The sequence below is a fragment of the Lactuca serriola genome, chromosome 3 (genome assembly GCF_051521515.1).
Source record: "Lactuca serriola cultivar US96UC23 chromosome 3, Lser_US96UC23_V15, whole genome shotgun sequence".
In the NCBI taxonomy this organism is placed as follows: Eukaryota; Viridiplantae; Streptophyta; class Magnoliopsida; order Asterales; family Asteraceae; genus Lactuca; species Lactuca serriola.
Genome location: NC_136410.1, coordinates 230826735 through 230835862, shown reverse-complemented (window position 1 = coordinate 230835862; position 9128 = coordinate 230826735). Strand labels below are relative to the sequence as shown.

The following is a 9128-nucleotide window of genomic DNA, read 5'->3' as shown; positions in this document are numbered from 1 at the left end:
TCCAAAAATTCTTCAAACTTTTTCTTGTAATTCCCTTTTTTTTCACATGTAACTCACTTATATCTTTCTTTTTTTTTCTTTCAAAACCCTACATGCTTAAGCAAGGGCGCTCAACTTCATCCTTTATTGGCTAAAAATAATAATTTTCCTGGATACATTTCTGGTACACGATGCTAAACATATTACATCCTTCGGACTAAGCAATGTCATGTTTTTGTCCCATGATTTCACTGGAATAAGGAGGCCACAAATGCACTAGAACATGTATAGGCTCAACTAAAAATTTTGGGTCTTCATGCAATCATCAACATAATTCTAACATGGAATCCTAATTACTTTTACCAAAATTGTCTAAGTTAAGCCCTAAGCAACATTTTTGGTATGTAAAAGTTTAAAATTTTTAAAAATAAACCTAAATTAGGATTCTAAATTTACTAAAATGAAACCAACCCCCTACCCCACACTTAATTCATGCAATGTCCCCATTGCATTTTATGCATGAAAAATAAAAATATGAAATGTAGATGGAATTGATACAAACTCCCCTGGGGTAGCAATCGCGAGGCTGGTCTTCTTCAATTAAGATCCTACTTCGAATGAATTTAGACACGGGAACAGCTCATCCATGTCTTGGGTGTCATGTCGCGTGTGGTAAACATCTAAATGACTTAAATATTTAAGACAAAGCTCTTAGAAATCTTCCAGGAATGAATCTTCACGAAAATATATGGATAAGAACTACAGTGAATGTGCCCAAAACAACTCTTGAGTGTAAAATGTTGATAGACTCGGTGATTCAGGCGTGAACTCGGCGAGTAGATCGGAATTCAGCAGGTAATCACGTAATTGCACATGTACTCGGTGAGTACCCTAGATTCACTCGGCGAGTAGTCTCTGAGTCGAAAATAAAATTTCATGCTTGTTTACTCTTGACTGAGGTGCTAAGATACTTCAGTGACACTTCTTCTATTTCCTTCAGTAATAACACACTTGGTCACTCCCAATCCTAACGGACTCAACCTTAAATGAAACATTTCGCACTCTCATCTAAACCAATCCTCACTTAAACCTTGACCCATGTGACTCCTAAATGCATCCTAATCTTCAAACCTAAAAAACATGTAACCACGAGTGAAAGCAAACAAACCAAAGTCCTAAAAATAAAAAATATCCAAGTTCAACAAAATTTAACATCAAACACCATAAAAACATAAAAAGAAAAACATCCAAATAAAACCAAGCTTCAAACTTCTTCTTCCATGTCTTCCCCTCCTGCGCCACTTCCTCCTGCTTGATTGTTTCTTCTCTGCATCCTCTCCTCCCAACTCATGATGTAAGGATATCCAGGCCCGGGCCTTGGGGCGATGTTCATTTGTTGAAAGAGATGATTGAATGACTCATTGTTAAAATTAACACCTTGACCAATGTCATCCAAATATCTCCTATATTCCACTTGATTACACCCTTCATTCTCATCTTCCACTAGAATAACCGGTGGGTCTTCTCGGGCCCGTTCATTCCTTTGCCTAACCCTTCGTCCCGGCTCCTTGGGAACAACCACCTCGTCTTCATGTGGAATTGCATATGAATCCCCAAATTTTTCCACAATTCTCGCCCTCCGATATAATGTAGTGTTATATGGAGGAGGAGAAATGACGGTTAAAACCCTTGCCTCTTGTAAATCCAGAATCCCATATGATCTTGCGAGTCTTGTAACAAACACACCCATTAATTTTGGAGGTAATCTTTACCTTAACAGCTCCGTCCGCAAGATATTTGGCCAAGCAAAAAAGGCAAGTTGCAGAAGACTTCTGGGGTGATAATGCTCCAAAGGTAGAAGATGTCAAGAGTTGGAACTTTGTCATCATCCTTCATCATGTTGATGGTGCTGGCAATGAGGCGGTGAATGAGACAATGGATTGGAGAGCGGATATGTCCTTCCTGAGCAGAAGATGTAATATACACCCGGTTTGCAATGGTGTTCCACCAAGTATAGGAAACAACTTCCTCGGGAAGATCTTTGTGACATTGCTCCAAGAAGGTTTCAAAATCCTCCGTCAATATGACATTTTGATCATAAATGCCTATCCTCCAAGCAAGTTCCGCTATGCTGCACTGTAGCAACTCCCCCTCCAAGTGAAAAAGAAATGACATTTGGGTTATAATATTCACTACGATCCCGGAATGAGATAGTAGCAAAAAAATCCCAACATAGCTCTGCAAACACAGGTTCTTAAATGTTAAACAGTTGCAACCATCCATCACAAATTATTGTTGATTCCCCCACATCAAAAGGTTTCACCAAATAAGGTGTCAACTCTACTTCCAAACCAATTTTACCCAACCAAAACAAATTAATTGCATTGGGAAGATTAATTTCTTTCTTCTTGAGAACCTCCAATCTGTTCTTAGCCCTAGCTTGCAAAGATCTTGAAGTTATTTGTTGAAAAGTAAGCCATGGAATGTCTCCTTGACCTCCTCCCCTTGAAGTCTGGCCTCTTTTAGACATAATTTGTGCAGAATAACATCAAGAAAACAACAACAAACAAAACCCAACAATTTAAGTTAACCAAAACAAGTCTATTTTGGCATCTACTCGCCGAGTTCATGAACTACTCGGCAAGTAGGATGAATTGCGAGAACATATTTCAATCGGACCATATTTGGTCAATCAAAACACCTAAATTCGCAAAGGGGTTTGCTATTCTAAGTCCCTTAAACACAAATCCATAAGAAATTTTGTCCAAAACTTCCTAATTCATGGTAAAATTGAAACCCTAGAATTGGAGAAAAACCCCAAATCCGGATTTTAAGCAAAATAAGAACCAAGAATTGATAAAGTTATAACCTTTAACAAGAATACAAAGGAAAAATCATACCTTTTTGCTTGTGGATGGAGATTCAACAAAAAATTAGAGGAACGGCTTGAGAGGAAGAGAATGATCGGCAAGTATGAAGGGTTGGTGAAAATGAGTAAAAGAAACGAAACCCTTATTTACAGATTGTAAAAAAAACGTTTAAATGGTTGTACTCGGCGAGTAGAAATACCTACTCGCCGAGTAGGAACGTGTATTCGTGATTTATTGTGGATTTCTACAAGTACTCGCCGAGTAGTCCATATAAACTCGGCGAGTAAAGCATTCAGTTTGAAAAAAAAAAACTCACTTTTTTAAACCACCACCCCACACTTTGAGCATTTCTTGCCCTCAAGCAATCATTTTAAGCATAATTTCAGAAGAAGAATGAAAAGAAAACAGATCCTAAATGTGAAAAAGAAAATAAAGGGAAAAGAAATGCAAACTCTAAACTCGTGTTGCCTCACAGAAGCGCTACTTTTTAAGGAGTCGTTAGCTGGACTCCTTCCGTTCTACGTTTCTGCCATGCCCTCTAGCAGCAGCCCTTCTTATGTCTTCGTTCCTCGGGATTCCTTCTTCATATTTTTTCACTCTATGTCCATTAACTTTGAAAGGAGTGCCACCTCTTGATAATAACTCAATAGCTCCATGTGGAAAAACCTTCTTCACTAGAAATGGACCATCCCATCTTGACTTTAGTTTTCCTGGAAAAAGTTTGAGCCTTGAATTAAAAAGTAACACTTTTTGCCCTTCATCAAAGTCTTTATTACCCTTAATCCTCTTGTCATGCCAACTCTTGGTTTTTTCTTTATAAATCAAAGCACTAGTATAAGCCTCATTTCTAAGTTCTTCAAGAGCATTCATTTGCATCAACCGGTTGTTTCGACGTTCAGCTATATCAAAGTTACACATTTTTAAAGCCCAAAAAGCTTTATGCTCTATTTCCACCGGTAAATGACATTGCTTTCCATAAACTAGCCTATATGGTGTAGTACCAATAGGTGTTTTGAAAGCTGTTCGGAAGGCCCAAAGTGCATCATCTAACCTATCCAACCATTCCTTTCGATTTCTCCCCACCGATCTCTCCAAAATTCTTTTATTTGCTCTATTTGTCACTTCAATTTGCCCAATAGTTTGTGGATGGTAAGATGTAGAGAATTTATGGGTTAACCCATATTTCCTTAACACCTTTTCTAATTGATCATTGGCAAAGTGAGTGCCTCGGTCACTTATAAGGGCTTTAGGAACTCCAAATCTTGAGAACAACTTCTTCAAAAAACTCACCACCACCTAAGCATCATTAGTTGGCAAAGCTTGTGCCTCCCCCCACTTGCACACATAATCAACCGCCACCAAAATATATTTGTTGCCTTTTGACATTGGAAATGGTCCCATGAAATCGATCCCCCATACGTCAAATACTTCGCACACTTGAATACTATGCTGTGGCATCTCATTTCGAGATGAAATGTTTCCCGCTCTTTGGCATGTGTCACACTCTTTGACATATTAGGTAGCATCTTTAAAAATTGTGGGCCAATAAAACCCAATATCAAATATCTTCTTAGTAGTGTAGTGTGCTCCATGATGTCCATCGGTAGGTCCGCTATGACAATGCTACAAAATTTCTCGGCTTTCATTCCCGAATACACATCTCCGTATGATTCCATCAGCGCAACTTCGGAAAAGATATGGCTCATCCCAAAAGTGGTACTTTATTTCTGAAAAGAATTTCTTCTTTTGTTGGCGGGTAAGATCTTTTGGGATGTACTTGCTAGCTAAATAATTAGCTATATCTGCAAATTCCCCCGTGGTCACCAAAATGTACTCGTCGGGAAAGTCATCTCCAACTTTATCTTCCACCAATGCTTCCAATTGTGGGTTTTCTAGCCTTGATAAGTGGTCGGCTGCTACATTCTGCATTCCTTTCTTATCGCGTATTTCGATGTCAAATTCTTGTAGAAGTAGAACCCAACGTATCAATCTTGGCTTTGCATCTTGTTTGGCAAACAAATACTTGATAGCAGAGTGGTCAGTAAAAACAGTGGTTTTAGATAAAATTAGATAAGGGCGGAATTTGTCAAAAGCATACACGACAACTTGCAATTCTTTTTCAGTTGTGGTGTAATTCTCTTGGGCCAGATTCAAAGTCATACTTGCATAATAAATGGATCGAAAGTTCTTATCAACCCTTTAACCAAGGACAACTCCTAATGCAAAGTCACTAGCATCACACATTATTTCAAACGGTAAATTCCAATTCGGGGCAATAATGATCGGGGCATTAGTTAATTTTTCTTTCAAAAATTCAAAAGCCTCTAGACACTCTTTAGTAAAATTAAATGGTGCATCTTTTAAAAGCAATTGTGTTAGAGGTCTAGCTATTTTAGAAAAATCTTTTAAGAAACGTCGGTAAAAACCCGTGTGACCTAGAAAACTCCTAATGCCCTTTACATTAGTTGGTAGAGGTAATTTGGCAATTGTATCTATTTTTTCCCGATCCACCTCAATTCCCGATTTGGAAACTTTGTGGCCTAAGACTATAACCTCTTTAACCATAAAGTGACATTTTTCCCAATTAAGGACTAAGTCGGTTTTTTCACACCTTGCAAGCATTAAATCAAGGTTAGCAAGACAATCATGAAAGGAAGATCCAAAAATAGAAAAATCATCCATAAATACTTCCATGAATTTTTCCACCATGTCGTGGAATATGGCCATCATGCACCTTTGAAATGTCGCAGGTGCATTGCATAACCCTAAGGACATGCGGCGATAGGCAAAAGTTCCACTTGGGTAAGTGAAAGTGGTCTTTTCTAGGTCCATTGGGTCTATGGGTATTTGGAAGTAACCTGAAAATCCGTCTAAGAAACAATAGTAACTATGGTCGGACAATATTTCAAGGATTTGATCAATAAAAGGCAAAGGAAAATGGTCTTTACGAGTGGCATCATTTAGCTTTCGATAATCGATGCACACTCGCCAACCGGTTACCGTTCAGGTCGGAATAAGCTCGTTCTTCTCGTTGGTTATGACCGTCATCCCTCTTTCTTGGGCACCACTTGGACAGGACTCATCCATAGACTGTCGGAAATAGAATAAATGATCCCCGTATCTAAGAGCTTGACTACTTCCTTCTTGTCCACTTCTTGCATGTTTGGGTTCAATCTTCTTTAGTGTTGCACAACCGGCTTTGCTCCTTCTTCCAGGTTGATCTTGTGAGAGCAATAAGAGGGGCTTATTCCCTTGATATCGGTAATGCTCCATGCAATGGCACTCTTCCGCTTCTTCAAGACTTGAACTAATTCTTCTTTTTCAGATTTGGAGAGGTCAGAAGCTATTATCAATGGTTTTTGTTGACCATCTTCAAGGAAGGCATACTCCAAGTGATTTGGTAGTGCTTTGAGCTCCGTTTTTACGTTCTGCATGCTGAACACGTCGAGTACAGGTAAGGGACTCGGCGACTCCTCTACAAAATTCACGATTTCTCAGGATTCTTCAACTGGACTCAACGAGTAGATCGAGTCTACTCGGCGAGTAGGGTGCTCAATAGTCTTCATTAAGTCATCATAATAAGATTCTTCCAGTAGTCTCTTAATTTCCAGTAGGTCTTTTTCAGCATCTAGTTCTTCATTAAAGATGATGGTGGACTTGTTTGGATCTTCATTATCCCATTCCTCCATCAATTCATCCAACATATCAATTGAAAATGTTGTGTCATCACTATTCCTCGCATGCTTCATAGCTTGATCAACCCTAAAAGTGACTGAATCATCCCCCACCCATAGAGTAAGTTTCGAGTCTCTCATGTCAACTATAGCACTTTCCGTGTTAAGGAAAGGTCTTCCAAGGATGATCGGGACTTGAGGATCTGCTTCCATGTCTAGAATTATAAAGTCCACAGGAAACACGAACTTATCTACTTTCACCAACAGATCTTCACATATTCCTCTTGGAAATGTGACTATTTTATTTTCTAAGTGAATTGCCATTCGAATTAGCCTTGGTTCCGGGAGATCCAATTTCTTGAAAAATGAATAAGACATGAGATTCACACTTGCTCCCGGATCAGCCAAAGCATGAATGGTGGCCAAATTCCCAAATTGGCAAGGCAAAGTCAAGCTTCCCGGTCACCCTTCTTCTTTGGTAGTTTGTTTAACATGGCAACTGAGTAGTTCTCATTAAGAACTACTTTCTTCACCTCTTCCATCTTCCTTCTATTTGTTAGAAGCTCCTTGAGGAATTTGGCATATTTTGGCATTTGTGCAACTGCTTCGATGAATGGTATATTGATTTGAAGAGGTTTTATGTAGTCGAGAAACTTCTGGTAGTCATCCTTATTCTTTTCTTGCTTAGCTCGAGCTGGATATGGCAATGGAGGCTGAACTGGCTTTTCAGGAATCTGATTTTTCTGATTAGGCACTGGACTCGTCGAGTCCATATTCTGGACTCGACGAGTAGGGTCTGTGTTCTGCATATTTTTATTTTTTCTTTGTATTTCTACATCCTTCTTTTGCAACTTCTTGGGCTCTTCATTCTGAATATGGGCCAGAAGGGTAATTATCTTCCCACTTCTAGTTGTCATGATATTTATATGTACGTCTCGTGGGTTGTTTTCGGTTTTACTAGGAAGTTCTCCCGGTGATCTTGGATTAATTTGTTGAGCAAGTTGCCCCAGCTATATCTCAATGTTGTGGATAGAAGCTTGTTGATTTCTAAGCATTGTTCTTGTTTCTTGTATTAAAGCATCATGGTTATTGTCTCTTTTCTGAAGTAGCTACAAACTTAGTAAGCATTTCCTCCAAACTTGGTTTTCTTTCTTGTGTCGGCTCTTCCTTTTGGTAAAAAATTCTTCCTTTTTGTTTATACTTCTCCTCCTTAGCCTTCTTGTACTCATCATATGGAGGCCACTCTTTCTTGGGTTTTCGCCAATCTTCATCATATCGATCACCACTTGAGTAGCATACTTACACCTTCTTATTCCCGTTCTCGTCTAAGTCATAATCTCTAGTAAGATGAGGCCCATTTTAGTTCTCACAGCCCACCCGAATAACATGTATCGTTTGATCCATTTTGTCCATCCTCTTATCCATGGTTTTCAACAAAGCCATGACTGCTGACAAATCTTCTGAAGCTACATAAGTGGACCCCCTTGTCACATCATTCCTTGGATTGTGGTATTCTCTAGAATGCTTAGAGAATTCTTCAATTAGTTGCTTTATCACCGGGGGGTGCATTCTTCGTGAGTGGACCTTGTGAGTCAAGTAATTGCCTTTTTGTAACATTTACTCCATCATAAAAAATGGAGACTTCTTGTTGACTATTAAGGTCATGATGTGGGCAATTCCTTAGTAAACTCTTGTACCTATCCCAAGCTTCATAAAGTGACTCTCCAGCTTGTTTTTCAAAGTTGGCTATGGCTTTCTTTAGCTTAGATATTTTGGATGGTTGGCAGAATTGATCAATTAACTCTTCTTTCATCTTGGCCCATGTAGTGATGGATCCGGGGGGAAGTGACTTGAGCCAATCCTTTGCAGCACCCTTCAATGTAACCAGAAGCATGCGAAGTAGCTGAGTTTCCCGAGGCACGTTTGGAACATTGAAATAATCAACTACATCATTAACTTCATCCAAGTATTTGTAAGCATCTTCGTGGTCTTTTCTGGTGAAGGGGGTCTCTTTAAGTAGGGCAAGGATGTGACCCTTCAGCTCAAAAGTAGCAGTTTTGGGAATTGCGGGTTGCACAAGTCCCGGGCCGGTATCGGCGCATATCCTCTTCTTCCATTCCCCCATGGGAACTTCATCGATGTTAGCCGTGGTGATAGCTAATTCTTTGCCGGAATCGGAGTCGTGCCCGAATGTAGGTTCTTCTTCTACTTCGGTTTCGTACTCGGTGTCCTCTTTGATCGGGTCTTCGCTTGCTAAAGAGGCGTTGGATGCTCCTGGTTTGTTGCTCTTCTTCTTCCCAAAAACAGTCTCCAAGCTAGACAAAGGTGACTTCTTAGGTGTATTCGAGCTTTCAACGTCTTTGCCTTTCTTCTTCCTCAACGCGTATTCTGGGTCTTCAAAAGGGGGTACCAGTGGAGTGTTGGATCCTCTGGTCATGAAAATCCTGCAATAAAACAAGAAAAACATGTAAAAAGACCAAAAAATGAAATTGAACTAAAATAAAAATTAAATTGTCAAACAGTAGGGTACTCGCCGAGTAGGGTCGAGTGCACTTGGCGAGTAGACTGTCTAAACTCAAAAATAAATAAAATTAAATAAAAATGA

At 39.4% G+C, this 9128-nt stretch overlaps 1 non-coding gene across 1 annotated transcript; it reads left to right on the top strand.

Annotated features, from left to right (window-relative positions):
* The first annotated feature begins 8181 nt into the window (after positions 1-8181).
* LOC145096425 (small nucleolar RNA R71) lies at positions 8182-8288 on the top strand. The gene has a single exon (XR_013703834.1). It is a non-coding gene; the product is annotated as a small nucleolar RNA R71 (small nucleolar RNA).
* Positions 8289-9128: the final 840 nt, after the last annotated feature.